Source organism: Euphorbia lathyris, chromosome 5 (genome assembly GCF_963576675.1).
Source record: "Euphorbia lathyris chromosome 5, ddEupLath1.1, whole genome shotgun sequence".
Taxonomy (NCBI): Eukaryota; Viridiplantae; Streptophyta; class Magnoliopsida; order Malpighiales; family Euphorbiaceae; genus Euphorbia; species Euphorbia lathyris.
Window position 1 is genome coordinate 75085904 of NC_088914.1, and position 20157 is coordinate 75106060.

At 33.6% G+C, this 20157-nt stretch overlaps 2 non-coding genes across 2 annotated transcripts; both read left to right on the plus strand.

Moving 5' to 3' along the window:
- Nucleotides 1-10806: 10806 nt before the first annotated feature.
- Nucleotides 10807-10965, plus strand: LOC136231639 (U1 spliceosomal RNA). The gene has a single exon (XR_010690008.1). It is a non-coding gene; the product is annotated as a U1 spliceosomal RNA (small nuclear RNA).
- A 2497-nt stretch (nucleotides 10966-13462) lies between these two features.
- Nucleotides 13463-13621, plus strand: LOC136231737 (U1 spliceosomal RNA). Its single transcript, XR_010690103.1, has one exon. It is a non-coding gene; the product is annotated as a U1 spliceosomal RNA (small nuclear RNA).
- The last annotated feature ends 6536 nt before the right edge of the window (nucleotides 13622-20157 follow it).

Sequence of the window (20157 nt, forward strand, 5' to 3'; positions counted from 1 at the left end):
ATGTCGGAGGATTTTTGCTCCTTGCTCTTACCTGAAATACAATTCTCGAGAGCCGAGTTAGCTTGACGTTTTATTTTCTAAATTAATCAAAAATAAGGAAAATTAATCGAAAGTACAGAATTTATTTTTATTTCGTTATTTTATTAAAACATTCTATTTTTGCAATTAAACTTATTTATTTAATCCAAAATTAAACCGTAAATCACGCTAAAAGATAGGGACGAAACACCCCTATCAATGTGCAAGGTAAGGTTTCAACCTCTGGCTGTTAACTTTGAAAGATTCATTTCCTGGTTTAAAAATTTCTACAGCCCCATGAAGGAACACCTTGTTCATAATGTAAGGTCCAGACCATCTGTACTTCAATTTTCCAGGGAACAGCCTCAACCTGGAATTATACACGAGCACTTTCTGCCCTTCATGGAATTCCTTCCATTGAATATTTTTATCACGCCACCTTTTGGGGGTGGGTATATCAGGTGGTTCTTTGTGTGAGGGCCCAATTGTGTTTGGTGGAAGTGGTGGTTTTGTTGTTGTTTCTAGGGAACAGCCTGTTCCTTCACAGATATTCACTTCTTCCCCCAGCAGTGTTTCCAAAGTGTCTTGGTGATAGTCCTGCAAAACAGACGAGGTGTGGCATGCATCCAAAAAATAGCATGTATCATCACTTGAGTTAGCACGCCTCATGGCCTCATTCATCCTAAAAATTATTTCTTCACCATTTATCCTTAAAAACAATTGTCCCTTTTCAACATCTATCAAGGCCCTACCCGTAGCTAAAATTGGTCTCCCTAAAATGATGGGCACATGCAAATCCTCATCTATGTCCATGATAATAAAGTCTATGGGTAATATGAATTTCCCTATTTTAACTAGCACATCCTCCACAATTCCCCTAGGATAACATACAGATCTATCTGCTAATTGAATCGACATCCTAGTAGGTCGAGGTTCTCCCAAGCCTAGCTTAGCATAAAAAGAATACGACATGAGATTGATACTAGCTCCAAGGTCACACAATGCATTTTCAATATTCAATTTACCAATGGAACAAGGGATTGAGAAACTCCCTGGATCTTTGAGCTTTTTAGGAAGCTGCTGCTTGTTCTGCAGTATTGAGGAACAGTCTCGATTTAGTTGGATCATGGAGATGTTCTCAAGCTTTTTCTTGTTGGACAGAATATCCTTCAAGAACTTGGCATACTTTGGTATTTGAGCTAGAGCTTCCACAAATGGAATGTTGATGTGTAACTTTCTCAATGTATCAAGGATTTTGGAGTTTTGCTCTTTCAACTTTTGATTCACAAGCCTTGCTGGATAAGGAACAGGTGGTACATAGGGAGGAGGTGGAATATAATTCTCCCCAGGTTCCTCCTGAACTTGAATAGGCTCATGTTCTTTAGCAACATGCCTGGTGGCCTCTGGAACAGTTTGTTCCTTAACAGTTTCAACTTCTTTTGAGGTTCCTGCAACATCAACAACTTTTTTAGTTTTAATGGGGGCAGAGATTTCTTTACCAGACCTCAACGTGATAGCCATGACATCTCCCTTAGGATTAGGCTCGGTATTGCTTGGAATGACACCCTTTCCTTTGGATGAGCGTGAATATGCCAATTGATGCATTTGAGTCTCCAGATTCTTGATGGAAGCCTGAGTTTGCTTCATGAACTATATCACCATGGTTTTCAAATCTGGATCAACCTCTTCTTTAGACTGAATAGGCTGTTTGTACTGTTGCTGAGTTTGTTGTTGGTATTGACCTCTTTGTTCATGCTGGTACCTAGGTTGTTCTTGCTGAAGTTGCTGTTGGGTCCACCCAAAGTTGGAATGATTCTCGAAACCAGAATTATATGTGTTTGAGTACGGATTGGGTGGATTTCTTTGATTGTACCCAACATAATGACATTGTTCTTGGTTGGCTTTGCTCGGTTTAACTCTTGGGCAGTTGATATTTAAATGGGGACCACCACAAAAGTCACATTCATCAGAAAATGGAGGTTCACTATGAATGGAAGACATATTCATCTTGCTGATTTGCCTAGTAAGCTGTTCCATCTGAGTTGTCAGCTTTGAAACAACATCAGAATCTGAAATCTTCTTCCCATCACTCCTCGCCGAGTGCCAATTGTAACTTGTATTGACCACCCTTTCAAAGAGATCATATAGAGCTTGTGGTTCAAGATCTTCCGGGCTACCATTTGCAATGGACTCAATTTGAATTTTATAGGTATTGGTGACTCCATTGTAGAAATTCTGAACTTGCATCCACATGGGAATGCCATGGGTTGGTACCCTTCTCAATAGCTCCTTGTAACGTTCCCAAGCCTCGGCTAATTAACGACTCATCTTCTTTTTGCATAAAACGAGAAACCTCATTTCTCAACTTGATAGCTTGCCTTGGTGGGAAATACTTCATCAAGAACGCACTAGCCATCTCATGCCAAGTAGTTATTGATCCGGGTTGAAGGTTCTTCAACCAAATTCTTGCTTTATCCTTTAGAGAGAAAGGAAACAACTTTAACCTTATAACATCATCGGTTACCCCCCTATTTTTTCTGAAAGTGTTACACATTTCAACAAAATCCTGAATATCAGCATTGGGGTCTTCATTGTGGTATCCACCGAACTGAACACCATCTTGAAGCATGTGTATCATGGATGGCTTGATTTCGAACAGGTTGTTCCCCTCATTAGGCAGCACAATACATGATGAATGCCCTTCAGTGGTAGGTCTTGAATAGTCTCTGATTCTCATGACTGGTGGATTATTGTTTTCACCTTCTTCTTCTTGAACAGGTTGTTCTGGTACTCTTCCAGCCATTCTTCTTTCTCTCTGTCTTTCTCTTTGTCTTGCTCGTCTAGCTGCTGCCTGGTTCCTTCTACACGTTCTTTCTAACTCAAGATCGATAGGAAATACTATACTATTAAACAAACAGATTAAAAACACCTTGTTTCACATAAATTTTCAAATAAAATTGTTGCTTTTAATCCCCGGCAACGGCGCCAAAAACTTGTTGTCCTCTAAACAGACTCTAGCAAGTGCACTAGATACAAGTAATAAAATGATAAGTAGAGTATCGTCTCCTCAGGGATTGATGACCAAATTTTACTAGAAAAACCTTGAAGAACAGGGTGTTCGTGGTGTGTGATTTTTTTTAGTTGAGAAATGATTTGATATGGTGAAATAGAACTACTAATGATAAAGATTCAGTTTAAGAAAATGTGTCTGTTATAAATAAAAGAGAGAACAGGTTAAGCCATGACGGAACAGGTTACGTTCAGCCTCTAAACATCCTATTTATTCATGAATGACATAAAGTGAAGTCAAGGTTCCTGCTTTAATGCTCACTTAAGTCAACTCTCGTGTGTTCTTAAGATTCTAAGACTTACTACAACCGTAAGCGTCCCTAAGGTTGGTTCTTTCTTGCATTACGATCGAAACATCATTTCAATAAAGAAAACCCTTGATACAACCTCCTAACATTCCTGCTTCGGGGTTGGACGTTTGATAAAAAGTTCCATGAAAATGAAAACAGTTCCCTATCATTCATCTAACACTAAGATACATGCATATAGCAATGGAGTAAAAGCTTTATCAAACACAACATCATATATCATTATTCATTCATAAAAAGGAAAATAGAAGACTTACATAACCAGCCCTTGCTGGCCTAACCAGTTTGGTTGACTACTCACTCATAATGATGAGTGAACAACCACAAAAATTGCAATAACTCCCCATTAATGGAGTTAGGTCTCAAATTAAAGAGAACTCTCGTGGAAGATGAAGTTTCAGCTACCAAAAAGTCATCCCTCTCTCCTTTTACAGTAGTCTATTTAACTAGGAGGGAAGAAACATAAAATATACTAGAAAGTACACTAAAGCAGACCGTTCTGACAGATTATGGCCACTTGAACACTTCAAGGCCCAAATCTTCTTCAACAAGCTAGATCTCCAATGGTCCCACCTCTTTGCTTGGCTGTCTTCCATCTCTTTACACGCTATTGCCCTTTGGTCCATAGATTTTCCTTTACTTTTTCCTGCAACGGGCTGTTTGACAGCAGTTTCTATTTTTCTTCACAAAATCTGCAATAGTGGTCCTTTAGTCCTAAATTGATAACAATTAACAACCCATAAGCCCATTTTTAGTGAAATAAAATATGGTTATTAGGGTCAATTATGAACCCATCACCATACCACTATTGTTGCTGGAATTGGTAATGTGGAATTGAACTTCACATCTGGAAAAACATTAACTTTGAAGGATGTGATGCATACTCCAGAAATGAGGAAAAATTTGGTTTCGAGCTATCTTCTCAACAAGGCTGGCTTTACACAGACTATAGGGGCAGATTTATTTACTTTGACTAAGAACAATGTGTTTGTAGGAAAGGGTTATGCAACTGAAGGCATGTTTAAGTTGAATGTTGAGATTAATAAAGTGAATGTTTCTGTTTACACCTTGTGTACTTTTATTGTTTTGCATGCTCGTTTTTGTCATGTTAATAAGCGTATCATTAAGAACATGAGTAACTTAGGATTAATTCCAAAATTGAATTTAAATGAGTTTCTTAAATGTGATTATTGTCGTCAGGCAAAAATCACAAAAACACCTCATAAATCTGTTGTTAGGAATTTTGAACCTCTAGAGTTAATTCATTCTGATATATGTGAATTAGATGGAAAGTTGACTAGAAATGACAAACAGTATTTTATAACCTTTATTGATGACTGTTCTGATTTCACTTTTGTTTATTTGATGAAAAATAAAAGTGAAGCGTTTGACATGTTTAAGTTGTTCATAGTTGAAATAGAAAATCAATGCAATAGGAAAGTTAAGAGACTTCGTAGTGATAGAGGCACAGAATATGGTTCTAGCTTGTTTATTGATTTTTATAAATCACAGGGTATTATACATGAAACCATATCACCTTATTCACCAGAAATGAACGGAAAGGCTGAAAGGAAAAATATGGGGTAAATTACACCAAAAGTACCTGAATTATACCTCAATTCACACTTTGGTACCTGGATTACATTTTGTCACAAAAATATACTCCAAGTATGGATGACCGGACAATTAAGTACGTTTCTCCGGTAAGTAACTGGTCAACGACTGTTTGACCACTTTTACATACAAAATTGGGACCATTATACCCTTACTAATCTAAAAAAAGACTCTTAAACCCCTAAATAAATTAAAAATTATATTCTATTAATTTCTTTTAAATTTGTCTCTCTTCCCATCTATTTCTTTTTTTCTGGATCTTCAATTCTTGCTCTCTCTCTCTCTCTTCGATTATTCACTCTCTCTCTCCATTTCATTACTCTCTCTTCCATTTTTCCTCTCATTTCCCTCTCTAAACCATTGCAGATGCTTCTATTTTTTTTCTCTCCTTTTCTCTCTCTCAAAATCAAAATCCATTTTTTGTAGATCAAAATCCATCCAATTTAGAAATCAAAACGTCTATCATGTTGATTAAGGAAGCTGTATGTCAAATTTTTGTTTTATCAAAACATCCAGTTTTAGAAACCATACCTGAACTGTATGTTGATTTGTTGGGATGATCTTCATTCATAAAATCTAATTGGGTAGGGATTTGTTCTAATGGCTATAAAAGATTATTCACTGCGTAATTTTTTCCACAGATTATTCACTCCATAAGCATTATGATCTAATTATTTTCTGCAGATTATTTTGCAGAAAGTGATGTTTTTCTCTTTGAGTAACCAACTATATTCTGATTCTTTTGGGAAATTAGAAGCAATGAAGGAGAGATAGATTTAAGGAGAGAGAAACAGATTTGAAGAGAGGTAAAGAGAGAGAAACAAAAGAGATAAAGAGGGAGTGGGTCAAATGGAAGTTTTTGAATTGAGGAGAGAGAAGGAGAGAGAAACAAGTGAAAGACGGGAGAGTGGGTGAAACTCTTAAAAATGGTTAAAAAAATTGTAAAATTCGAATTGACTGGCTAGTGTTAGTTAAAATTATTAAATTGTCCGGTTATTCATACTTGAGGTATATTTTTGAGACAAAATGTAATTCAGGTACCAAAGTGTGAACTAGGGTATAGTTCAGGTACCTTTGATGTAATTTACTCGAAAAATATGACACTTACCGAATCTGTAGTAACTACTATGCTTAGTTCAGGTGCTGCCTCACATTGGTGGGGAGAAATCCTATTGACTATTTGCTATGTGCTAAATAGGGTCCCTAAGTCAAAAAGCAAAATCTCTCCTTATGAGATCTTGAAAAATAAAACACCTAGTCTATTATATTTTAGAACTTGGGGTTGTTTGGCTTATGTTAGGATTCCTGACCCTAAGAGAGTCAAACTTGCTAGTAGGGCCTATGAATGTGTGTTTATTGGGTATGCTGTGAATAGCAAAGCATATAGGTTCTATGATTTGAATGCATATGTCATTTTGGAGTCAAATGATGCTGACTTTTATAAGATAGATTTCCTTTTAAATTAAGAAATAGTGGGGGTGCATCATCTAGTAGCATGCCTGCTGTTAGACCTATAGTGCAAAAGGAGAGTGAGGAATCTGAACCTAGGAGAAGTAAGAGACCAAGAGTCTCTAAAGACTTTGGTTCTGACTTTTATGCTTTCACAGTAGAAGAGGATCCACTTACTATTCAGGAAGCTTTAACCTCATTAGATGCCGATTTATGGCAAGAAGCCATTAATGATGAAATTGACTCACTTGAGTCAAACCAAACTTGGCACTTAGTAGACTTACCACCAGGTTGCAAACCAATAGGTTGTAAATGGATCCTTAAAAAGAAACTGAAACCTGATGATTCAGTTGATAAGTATAGCTCGCCTTGTAGCTAAAGGCTTTAGACAAAGAGAAAATGTTGATTTCTTTGATACTTATTCACCTGTTACTAGCATTACATCAATACGTGTTTTGATTGCTATTGCTTCTGTACACAATCTAGTGGTGCACCAAATGGATGTTAAAACTGCGTTTTTGAATGGTGAATTAGAAGAAGAGGTTTATATGGATCAACCTGAGGGCTTTGTAGTTTTTGATCAAGCCCATAAGGTATGTAAGTTAGATAAATCTTTATATGGGCTAAAACAAGCACCTAAACAATGGCATGCAAAATTTGATAACCTGATTATTTCAAATGGCTTTAAGGTGAATGAAAGTGATAAATGCATCTACTACAAATATGAAAATGGTGTTTGCACCATTATATGCTTATATGTTGACGACTTGCTTATTTTTGGATCTAACATTCATGTTGTGAATTCTGTTAAGTCAATGCTATGTGAAAACTTTGACATGAAAAATCTAGGAGAAGCGAACGTCATTCTTGGCATCAAGATAACTAGGTCTGAAACTGGAATTTCTTTAGATCAATCTCACTACATTGAGAAGATTCTAAAGAAATATAACTACTTTGAGTGTAAACCTGCATGTACACCTTATGACACTAGTATAAAATGTTTTAAGAACACTGGAGACAGTGTAAGACAATCAGAGTATGCTAGCATAATTGGCAGCCTTCGTTATGCCACTGATTGTACTAGACCCAACATCGTGTATGTCGTGGGATTGCTATGCAGATTTACTAGTAGACCTAGTGTGGAGTATTGGAATGCTATAGAAAGGGTCATGAGATACCTTTAGGGATGGGCACGGTTCGGTTAACCGGTCCAGTAGGTTATTTTACTAACCGAACCGATTCTATCGGTTTTTAATTTATTCAAACCGAAACCGGTCCATTATTACCGGTTAACTGCTGATACGGTTAACCAATAATTTTGGTTAAATTTTTCAGTTTATGATTTTTAACCATCTCTTCATTATTCTCGATGGTTAACCAAAAGCAACAGTTAACCATGATTTTAATCAAAACCCAAAATCTAAAATGAAAATCAAACCTAGGATCATGGAAAACAAAATTTTGGGTTCCAGTTATACCATACAAATCAACCAATACCAATCAATCAATGAAATTAGTCCATAAGAAATTTTGGGTTCCAATGAAAATCAACCCAACTTTGGGATACAAATCAATAATTAGTTCCAATGAAAACTAAAGTAAATTTCATTTCAACACTTCTAATTTGGAAATTGAACTAATAAGCAGCAATCGGTAAGAATGGGAGACAACAATGAGGCGAGACCCTCTTCATAGGCATTCTTTAACTTTGATCAAGGGAAGAAACCAAGATCAACATCTACTGGCTTCGATCATTGAGAAAAAAAGATGCGGAGCTTCCTGTGCCGTCAGAGGCGAGGCTATTGACCTTCGGAGTTTGTGGATCTGAAGTTCGTGTAATGAATCGCTGAAAAATCTGGATGTGTTAGGCGGAGGTTGTGACTATGAGCAAAAAGGAAGAGAAATGGGTGAAAGAAGCAGACTAGCATAGAAAGGAAATAGGTGGCTGCGGAAAGGAAGAGATTGGAATTAGGGTTACTAACTTTCTTTTCTTTTTACTCAGGTTTCTAATACTAACTTTTCAATCAAATTAAAAAAAAATTCAATATAATATTTTATTTTTAGTTTTCCTTGTTTTAAATGTCCTATCATCTGCCATATGAAATATATTTCAGTATAGCATATATTATTAATAGTATAAACCTATTTGTATACATAATATAAATTATATTTCTTCAAAAAAATAAATATAAATTATATTAAACGGTTTGGTTACCGGTTAACCAAAACCGTCGGTTTTTGTATAGTTAAAACCGAAACCGAAAACTGAAAAATCTATTTACTTAAACCTAAACTGAAACCAACGGTTCGGTTAACCGATTTTTTTGGTTCGATTTCTCAGTTTTCGGTGGTTTCATCAGTTTTTTTGCCCACCCCTAGATACCTTAAAAGAACCATGAAACTTGGATTGCATTATCAAAGGTTTCCAGCAGTCCTTGAAGGATATAGTGATGCTGACTGGAATACCTTATCAGATGATTCCAAGGCTACTAGTGGCTATATTTTCAATATAGCTGGTGGTGTTGTTTCATGGAAGTCTAAGAAACAGACTATTCTAGCTCAATCAACTATGGAATCAGAACTTATTGCACTAGCTTTGGCTAGTGAAGAAGCAAGTTGGTTGAGAAGTCTGTTAGCTGAGATTCCCCTATAGGAAAAACCGATTCCAGCAGTATTGATCCACTACGATAGTACCACGGCTATTTCTAAGATTCAGAATCCTTATTACAACGATAAGAAATGACAGATACGTCGTAAGCACAACACTGTTAGAGAGCTACTCACTAAAGGAGCTGTTAGAGTGGATCACATACGCTCAGAAGAGAATTTAGCCGATCCTTTGACGAAAGGATTAGCTAGAGAGAAAGTCCAGAAAACGGCAAAGAGTATGGGACTTATGCCCCTACAGTGATGAGTTACACACAATGGTAACCCAACCTATGGACTGGAGATCCCAAGAAATAGGTTCAATGGGTAATAACAAGTTGTGATGTAATATGTGTCAGATCATGCAATTTGAAGCATGAATATCCTGAAGCGATGTGAGGTTGAAATAATAGAAACTCTTAATGAAGTCTATACTCCATTTGGAGTAAAGTACATAGCTACAGGAGTACTTTTGATAGACTCGCCTATATGAATGTGGAAGTGAGGCCGCTTTCTATGAGTTTAGGACAAAACTCTAGAGCATTCATTATACCGGGATAGACATGCATGGCCATAAACGCACGGGCTACTAGAACTACATTCTGAAAAGGTTATGGCGTGGTATAATGTCAGAGATAGAGTTCAAGACTATGAGTCACTCTAGTAAAATCTGAACTATACTCACTACGTAAAGGTTCAAATCGAAAGATACCTCTGTTTATGTCTGACCTTATGTAACTGCTCAGTAAAACGTTTTCAAAAATTCTAGCGGGGGATTGTTGGGCTTGGCCCAATTTTTAATTTATGAAAATGAGCCTATGTCTTTGTGTTTTAGGATGGAAAGTATCCCACATTTCTTTCAAAGCACTTGGTGGAGATACTTATTAAGGAGGTCCTCACGCACTTTGGGTGTGCCCCAAGGGGTACCCACTTTTGTGAAAGAGTGAAGACCTACCTCTTGTTTTACCACCACACGCGCACGCGCCGTCCGTCCGAACCGAACCGCACCGGGTTGGGTTGGTGTGGTGTGGTGTAAAATCTATAATTTTTTATTGAAAAAACTAATAATATTTTTTATTATTATTTTTATTGATTTCGTATTTAATTTTTATTTAATTAAATATAGTCTCTGAATTAGTCTTTTCTTAACGTTTATTTTCTTAGCGTCTATTTCCTGAACGTGTCTCTATCAAACCCAGTCTCACCCACCTTCCTTGATTTTTCTCTCCCACCTTCTTCTCCACTGAATTAGAGCTCAACAACTATTTTCTCCAGTATAAATAGGTGGCTTACTTACATAATTAATTAATTCATTCATTTTTTCGATACTGAGCAAACTGAGCAAATTACTGAGTCTAGACAGAAACGATTTTGTACGGTAGCAATACAAATTTGTATTACAGAGGGCTGTTTTATCCTAGAGGCGGTCGGAAATTACACTGCTTGTAATTTCCCGGCAGTTCCGCGAACGCCTTAAAGAAAGCGACATTGTCCGCGACTCTGTTCATTTCTTTTTTGTTCGGTCTTTTACTGTTTTTCCAGTTCCAATTCCAACACACTTGTCATAATCGAGTGACTTTAAAGAAAACAAAAAGCAACACATGTGAATGATGAAAGAAGGTAGTGAATCCCACATTGTAAGTTGGTGGAAGTGATAAGGAGGAGTAAGAGAATAAATGGAAGGACCAAGCAACATTATAAAATACTTACCTGGATAGGGTCAATGGGTGATCATGAAGGCCTATGGCGTAGAGTAGTGCCCTCCATTGCACAAAGGAGGGGTACTTCTCTAAGGTCTCCCTAAGTGGGAGCTCCTACATCATTATTTATTGCTTTAGGGCCTGCGTTCGCGTGGCCCTATTAAATATATTTCAAGACAATTCAATTATATACATAATTTGAACTTTAATCGACCTGAATAAATGTTTTGTTGAGTGTTCTGAATTTTCTTGCTTGTCTATTTTTAGCTATGAGTGAGTACAAACAATCTCTCTGGTTTGAAAACTTAAATGAGGAGAATAGGAACATACATATGGAGGTGCACTTCTAGTGCCTAGTTCTTGCATTGGATTTTACTTTCTTCTTTATTGCATAACATGTCTCAAGAAACTTTTGTGCAGGTTATTAAGGGTGGTAAAAGAGTTGATGTTTCAATATATGATATTGTTGTTGGAAACGTAATTGCTCTAATCATGAGTGACCATGTAGGTACTACTTCTTATTTGTGATACAGTTTTTACAATTTCTACAGGTGTTGATAGTCACTCTCTTGCCATTGATGAATCTAGCATGACTGGGAAAGCAAGATTGTAAGGGTTCTTTGCATATTCTATTTTGAGTCATATTTCTGTAGGGGTACTCATTTCATAAGTGCTATTTTTGCAGGTTTACAAGAATTCTAGGGAACCATTTCTAATGTTTGGCTCTAAAGTGGCGGATGGTAGTGGCATTATGGTAGTATAGTTGCTTTTCCCCCCTTGTGTAGAGTACTATGTTATTCCCTGCACATAATAAGACACTTGTTTCTTTGATTCTTAAATGCTAGGCAATATAGTTAGTCCTCTCATTTCAAGAGAAGCGATGGAGATAGTGTAAAGTATAGTATGAGTGTAAAAAGCTTCTCTTTTGTAGTTATGTTATGGTGTATTTATTTTATTATTTACATTTTAGTTCGAATAATATTATTAATGAGGGAAAATATCATTATAAAAATTTGAAACACTTTAATGGGAATATTTTTGAGCCTAGTTTATTAAGACGATTTTTTTTATCATTATAAACATTTTAATGAGAAGATTTTAAATCATTACACAAAATTTAATGAGAATATTTGCTTATTATTAAAAAATATTTAATAGGGGTAAAATTATTATTATTGTAAGTTTATAACGAGGAGAACACTTTATTCTCGTTAATACTTTTAGTAAGGAACCCCAGTAATGAAGGCTGCCATTAGAATAATCATTCTTATTAAAAACACTTCAGTGAGAATATTTAGGCTTTTATGAGAATATATCCTTTTGTTAAAAGCAATTTTTTTTTTGTAGTGGTTGTTGAGATTTCATAATTTTTACTTTCCATCCATTGTTATGTAGGATGAGGAAACTATGTTTCAATGGTAGAATTTGCTAAACTAATGAAAATCTATCACACACTTAATCAAATTAAAGTCTACTATGCTGTTAATATCAATATTTATAATTAATCAATTTAATTATAAGATATTGATTAAAAAATGTATACATATTATTTATTTATTAAAATATTATAATTATATTTAATACTAATTATTTGAAGTTTCATTTTATATAAATATAAAATAATCTTTCAATTTCTACAAGGCAAGAATGAAAAAAATATTTTTATCCGATTCATATATCGGGAGAGTGATACAAATTCTTCAAAATATTCAGAACAAAGACAAGAACCATTTTCCATCCCCTCCACAACCCATTCTTTATTCACATCAAATTTTTTAGCTATATAACCAAGACAAAAATGGCTTCTTTCCATTTTCATTCTATAAACTCCGAAATCCCATCATCTAACTGTCAGGTGCCGTTTGGTTCATGGAACAAACTAGAAATAGAATAATTATTATTCGAGAATCCCTATTGCACTGTTTGGTTCATGGAACAAAAATGACTTCTTTCCATTATCTTTAAGTCTAAAATTAGCACTCTCATATCTATTGATTATCTGTTTCACAATTCATGTGAAAAACGTGAAAAATGGTATAAATGGGAAAAAGTGAAAAACAATAAAAATAAACTAAAAAAATATAAAAAACCAAAAAAATGGGAAAATTTTGAAAAACAATAAAATGCGACAAGAAAAGCAGAAAAAATGTGAAAAGCTGTACAAATGCGAAAAACATGGAAAACGGTAAAATAGAAAAAAACGTGAAAAATGGGAAAAACGTGAAAATAGTAAAAATGTGAAAAACATGAAAAATAGAAAAACCTAAAAAATAGTAAATTTTTTAAAAACCGTAAAAACATGAAAAATAATAAAACATGAAAAACGGTAGAAATGCGAATAACGAAAAACACGTGAAAAACGTGAAAAAACTCCCTCAATCATTAATTTCTTTGGCTTAGCTTTTAAATGTCTTTTGGTAATGCATTAAAGGAATTGGAACATAACTAAATTTTATATCATAGACTAGCATTGTATATCTGCTAGAGTCGGACACTGCCTTTGCATTTAGATTTGTCACAACATTTATTCTTCAAAAGCCAAAAACCACTATAGATATTAATTGCAATAGAGATGAACTTTATTCGTAACTTACACTAGATCAGAAATGAAAAAGATGATTGAGTGAATAAATTGAAAGGGATAAGCAACATGACAACATACTTATGTAGATGGGGTTAATGGGTGATCAGAAAGGCCCATAGTGTAAGTCACTGACCTCCATTGAAGAAAATAGGGTTGATGCCTTAAGGTCTCCCCAAGTGGGAGAGCCTATATCTTAATTTGTTGCACCCGGGACATGTGTTCGCACATCCCGTGCCCAATATTATTTCCAAGGCCTTATCTAATGATCATCATCTCACTGTGATCATGATTATTGAGGAAACAAGCTCTCTATATGGCTTATGGACAACTCCTTCTTGATATGATGTCATAGAAATAAATGTCATTTTATTTGTCGAAAGTATTCCTACAAATGATCTAATAAGTGGCTGACTGACTAGGAATGAATGAATAATTATCACACCATGGACCATCTCTGTAGCTATAATATTGTAACTTATTGATTATTTGTTCTCAGCTTTCATTTCATACACACTTTTAGGATAGCTATCCCTATGTGAAAAGATATGATCATATAAAGTACAATTTCAACGTCATTGATTCAATTTTTTCTCTCCAATTCTTTCACACCACTTTGCATTTCTTCAAATTTAATATCTTTGTTTATATCAACAATTTGAACTTTCAGTCAATAATTTTTGTATTAATGTTTTATCTTGACAGATGATCACATAAGCACAAATAGAGGAAGGACTGGGCTAAATAGAGAGAATATGAAAAATTAAGCACTAATCAGAGTGGCGCAGCGGAAGCGTGGTGGGCCCATAACCCACAGGTCCCAGGATCGAAACTTGGCTCTGATAAAATATTGATTTTATTTTTACAATTTTTTCAATGATTTTTAAATGCACGATAATATTTGCATTACCTAAAATATTTCATCCATAATAACATGATTTCCTACTTTCGAGATAGAGAAATTAGAATCGCAATATTGTGCATATTTTAATTAATTAATATAAAAATTAGTTCATGCATCGTATCCTTATGTTCATATAATCAAATCTTAATCATTATATATCTGTTAATTTCATTTTGAATCTACAAGTAATATTTGAAAATAAGTACTTAAAACATATTCATTCACTAGTGGATGATGCATGCACACATTTTGTAGAAAAAATTGTTATTTACAGTTAGTTATTCATGTAAATGAAATAGTTGCTGAAAAAGTTGTTAGTCTGCCCGAAATATTTTAGTCAATATCTCTTCATTAAAGGTCCTCAAATACTAAACTAATATCATAATCGTACTTGGCCAAACCACATATGTTGTTGTGTTTTTGTAGTTGCGTGATTAATTTCTACAAATGAATGTCATTTTATTTGTCGAAAGTATTCCTACAAATGATCTAATTAGTGGCTCATTGAGACTAGGAATGAATGAATAATTATCACACCATGGACCATCTCTGTCGCTAGAATTGTAACTTTTTGATTATTTGTTCTCAACTTTCATTTCATACACACTTTTAGAATAGTTATCACTATGTAAAAAGATAGGATTATATAAAGTACAATTTCAACGTCATTGATTCAATTTTTTCTCTCAAATTCTTGATGATCACATAAGCACAAATAAAGGAAGGACTGGAATAAATAGAGAGAATATGAAAAATTAAGCACTAATCAGAGTGGCGCAGCGGAAGCGTGGTGGGCCCATAACCCACAGGTCCTAGGATCGAAACCTGGCTCTGATAAAAGATTGATTTTATTTTTACAATTTTTTATGATTTTTAAATGCACGATAATATTTGTGTTACCTAAAATATTTCATCCATAATTAATAACATGATTTCCTACTTTCGAGATAGAGAAATTAGAATCGCAATATCATGCATCATATCCTCCTGTTCGTATAATCAAATCTTAGTCATTATTATATATCTGTCAATTTCATTTTGAATCTACAAGTAAATATTTGAAAATAAGTACTCAAAACATATTCATTCACTAGTGGATGATGATGCATGCACACATTTTGTAGAAAAATTATTATTTACAGTTAGTTATTCATGTACATGAAATAGTTGTTGAAAAAGTTGTTAGTCTGCCCGAAATATTTTAGTCAATATCTCTTCATTGAAGGTCCTCAAATACTAAACTAATATCATAACCGTACTTGAGCAAACCACGTATGTTGTTGTGTTTTTATAGTTGCGTGATTAATTTCTTAAGCTAGTAAATGAAAATGATACTCATCCATCTTAAAAACAAATGATCATCAAATGTTTTAATTGGAATAAACGAATTAATTATATTAGATATATAATTCCATTAACATATATTATTTATTGGATAAGTGATAATGTTAATATTAATATATATGGATATATATGTATATTTTAATTATTAGGCAATTATGAATTACTTAACCAATTAGAATACTAAACAAGAGTCTCTCTTTTCAACATTCTAAATCATTTGCTCCATATCTCTAATCAAGCTGTTGATCGACACAAATTTTGTATAAAAAACAATGTTGGTCCTATTTGTATATGTGATACATAAAAGTATAGATAATAAATAGGCTTAATAGATATCCAGCCCCCTAAACTTGTAACTTTTTTTCACCTGGTCCCCTAAACTTAGGGGACAACCTCTCAACCCCCTTAACTCTCCAAAAACATCACATACAACCCCTTAAACTTGCAACTTTTTTTCACCTAACCCCCTTAACTTAGGGGACAACCTCTCAACCCCTTCAACTCTCTAAAACCATCACATATAACCCCTTAACGTCTACGTGGCTCTGACATGGAATAAGTTGGGATTGCACTTTAGAAAGCGCGTGAAGATTAGCTTTAGAAACTTAAACGGTAAAAAAAATCCCCTTTCTTCTTAAATCCCTAACGTTCTTCTCCTCAGAAATCCTTCCTTCCTCTTTTCTGATTCCTTCGATTCACCTCTTTTCTGTCTCCGATCGGTCTCCGATTCAAGTTCAACAGTAAGTATTCATCTCTTTCATCTCCTTTATTCCTCCTCTACCTTCTTCTTTTTATTCTTCTTCTAGTTTGCCTCTTTCTTCTTCTGAGATAATTCTTTTTTTTTTGTCAATTAGGTTAGGGCTTGTGTTGTTCTTGAAACCGATTTCATGGTGGGTACTCATGAATCATGTTTTTGTGGTGAATATGTTGTACTTAAGGTTTCGTGGAAACCTGCAAATCAAGAAAGAAGACTCTACGGATGCCCAAATTATGGGGTAATTTACTGGATTTACATGGAAAATTTAAGAAAAAATTGACATGTGGCATAGGTGTGGTCAACAGTCAAGCGCGTTTTCTACACGGATCAATATTTTGACCGGATATAGGGGTGTAAGGGGCTGTCTGTCATGTTTTTAGAGAGTTAAAGGGGTTGAGAGGTTGTCCCCTAAGTTGAGGGGGTCAGGTGAAAAAAATTTGCAAGTTTAAGGGGTTGTATGTGATGTTTTTGGAGAGTTAAGGGGGTTGAGAGGTTGTCCCCTAAGTTGAGGGGGCCAGGTGAAAAAAAGTTACAAGTTTAGCGGGCTAGGTATATATTAAGCCTAATAAATATTCAAAACTTTCCCTCAATTTGCTATTTATCTTATTCGTGAGTTACATTTTACTTGTTATCATTAATTTATTTGGGTTAGCTTTGTAATAGTTTTTGTTGCTGAACGTTTTAGGTAACTGGCATTAATAACTTAGACATTACAAGAAATTTGGTCTTTTATGACGATTATTTATCTACGAAAATAATTTTGTCACCGATAATCACTTAACCATGACGAATTTTAACTTTCGTCATTGTTTATCAATTTTTCATGACAACTTTGAAAAACGTCTCCATTGATTTTCAAATTTGTCACTATTTGATACATCTGGTGACGATAAGTGAAAAATCGTAACTTATAATTTGAGAGGAAAATTTTAGTAGAATAAATTTGGAAGAAACTTTTATTTTTGACGAAATAATGATAATCAGTGACAAAATTCTCGTCATAATAAGAAATATTTTTTTGTGACACTTTACATTCATGGTAACATAATTTGAACAAATGGTGAAAAATTAAATTTCATTATATATTGTAATCTTTTGTGATATTATTTAAATATCATCATGTATTTGATATTATTGTGACGATTTATGTTTATCATCACCATAATATTAATAGAAATTTTTTTAATAATCTAAAATTGAAAAAAAGAATATAGTTGATTGAAAAAATAATTTTAAAATAGTTAACTGATGATATTTTTTATATGGTTATAGAATATAACATTTTTTACAATAATTCTTAATAGACATAAATTAATCATTTAAAATTGTGTCATGTATTTTTATTATTTTTGCGGGTTGTTCATATTTTTCATATATAATAATATTGTGGCAACAAAAATTTCCGTATGTGATAATTAGGATTTTTTTTCGAAGAGATGTGATAAGATGTAATGTCATGTGTACTATATTTTTTTTATGATTAATTATATTTTTCATTAAATTATATATAAAAATAACACTGCTATAAAACAGTGATTATTGAAATAAAAAAAATATCCCTTCAAAAAACTATAATAGGATAATTCCTGTGACAGTTTATGTGGATACTTTTTATGCAATGTATGACCCAATTGAATTCCTTCTCTAATTTTTGCGAACTTCACGAAATACTTTTTATAAAATAATTTTTATATAATTTTATCCAATAAAAATATTTAATAAATTTTTATTTTTATTATATTAATAATAATTTAATATTTGAATTTATGGATATGATGCAAAATACCCGTAACGTTTATAGCCAGGAGCAATTTTACCTCTAAAGTTAATCGCCGAGAGCAATTTTACCCCTAAAGTTGACAAATTGGATCAATTTACTAAATAATTCATCAAACTCTCTTCTCGGTCATGAATCTTGTCATCTACACTTCACATGTGCGTCATTTTATCTCTCATTAGTAACAGTTCATAAACATGTATTTAGACGTGAATTTTTTTTAAAAGTATACTGTCTTTTGTATAAGTTGGAAGAAAAATCAAATATTCACCGAATTTATAAATATTAATCTTCAATTCTATTATTAAATCACAAAAAATGTTTTTTTTAGAATAAGCAATTGGAGCAGAATAAGGAACAAAATATCTGTGTTTTATAATAATATTTAAAATTGACCCAACTTGTCAATGTTAAGGGTAAAATTGCTATTGACTGCCAACTTAGGAGTAAAATCGTATTATTTTAGTCGTTAATAGCAAAAGTGCTTATGGTTGTAAATATTAGGGATATTGTTATACTTTATTCCTTGAATTTCAATTGCTTATTTTTCTTTTTCAAGATTCATATTTTATTTTTAATATATCTGTATAATATATATAAGAAACTTTATTCAATTCCATATTTATAAAAACTGATTTTACTTTTTACATTTAATAATAAACTCTTGGTTATTCACTTTTTCTTAAATATCTTGTCTCTCTATTGCCCACCTCTCACACGATGGCAGCTATTTGAATTGGTCCATGGACCACCACTTCCTTTCTCTTGGTGCCACCATCTCCATAACTGATCCATCGACCAACACTTCTTTCTCTCTTCTCAATTCTCAATCATATTACACTCTCCATATTTATTTTGATTTTGTCGGTAGCTGGTAGTTCGCTTTAGGGCCAAGTTGAAAGCCCTCGGTGTACAGCATCAAAAGTGAGCGGTATGAGGGGATTGAATGGAGGACCATGGCTTGTGATGTCAATTCCTCCATGAACAGCTCCGAGCTTCTTGCCGATCTATCTGATAAGTTTCTCTTCATCTGCTTATTCATCTATTTATTTCATTTTTGTTTTCCACTTTATCTCCTCCTCATGTTTGTGCAGATATATATGCCACTTCCTCTTCTTCATATATTTCGTCAACCTAGATTCTGGGTAAGATATGGTTCCTTGCATAATATCCGATCAAGTGGCCTAAACATTGGACTAGGTTTATTTCGTTTGAGACTATTGTTGGACAATAGGAAATGGGATAGTTTGGTTTATTTTGTAAATTATTCATGGGGTTTGTTTCCATTCAATTAGAAAAGTATATGATGTCATGCAAACTCAAACATTTGCTACAACAATCTACAAAGAGGATGAATATGATATTATGATGATCACTTTTTCGCATTCTATCATTAACTTGTATATTTAGCTATTAATATTTATCACGACTTGGTTAGTAGGTTGTATTATATGCACGATGTTTGCTTTATAATGTAGCATGGTATTAGAATTCCACATATACATATATAATATCAGTTTTCATGGTTCAAATGCTCAGTTTTTTTTTCTGATTCTGTTTTCTAGATTTCATTATTATTCCAAATTACATTTTGCATTTGTTTTTATAGCATGCCACTAAGGCTTCGGGTGAGGCAAAGCAAAGCATGAGCGATTCACAACTCCATGCCTCGAAGGATGTGTTGTCTAGCCAAGCGCCTTAAAGCAAGTGCAAAGTGCAGAGGATCATGCTTTTACTTTTCTGATGTTTTTATTACTATGAATACCAATTTACCAATTTTCATTAGTTGTAATGTTACCTTTCAAGCATTATGTATGAAAATTACATTTGTAAACGTTTTTTTTACTATGAATATCAATTTACTAATTATCATATTTGTTTAATGATGCATTGTAATGTCACAATATATTGAATAAATGACAACAAAATTTTATGTTATTATACAACAATTTTCCATTCCCATTTCTATCTTTGATAAAGGTACACCTTA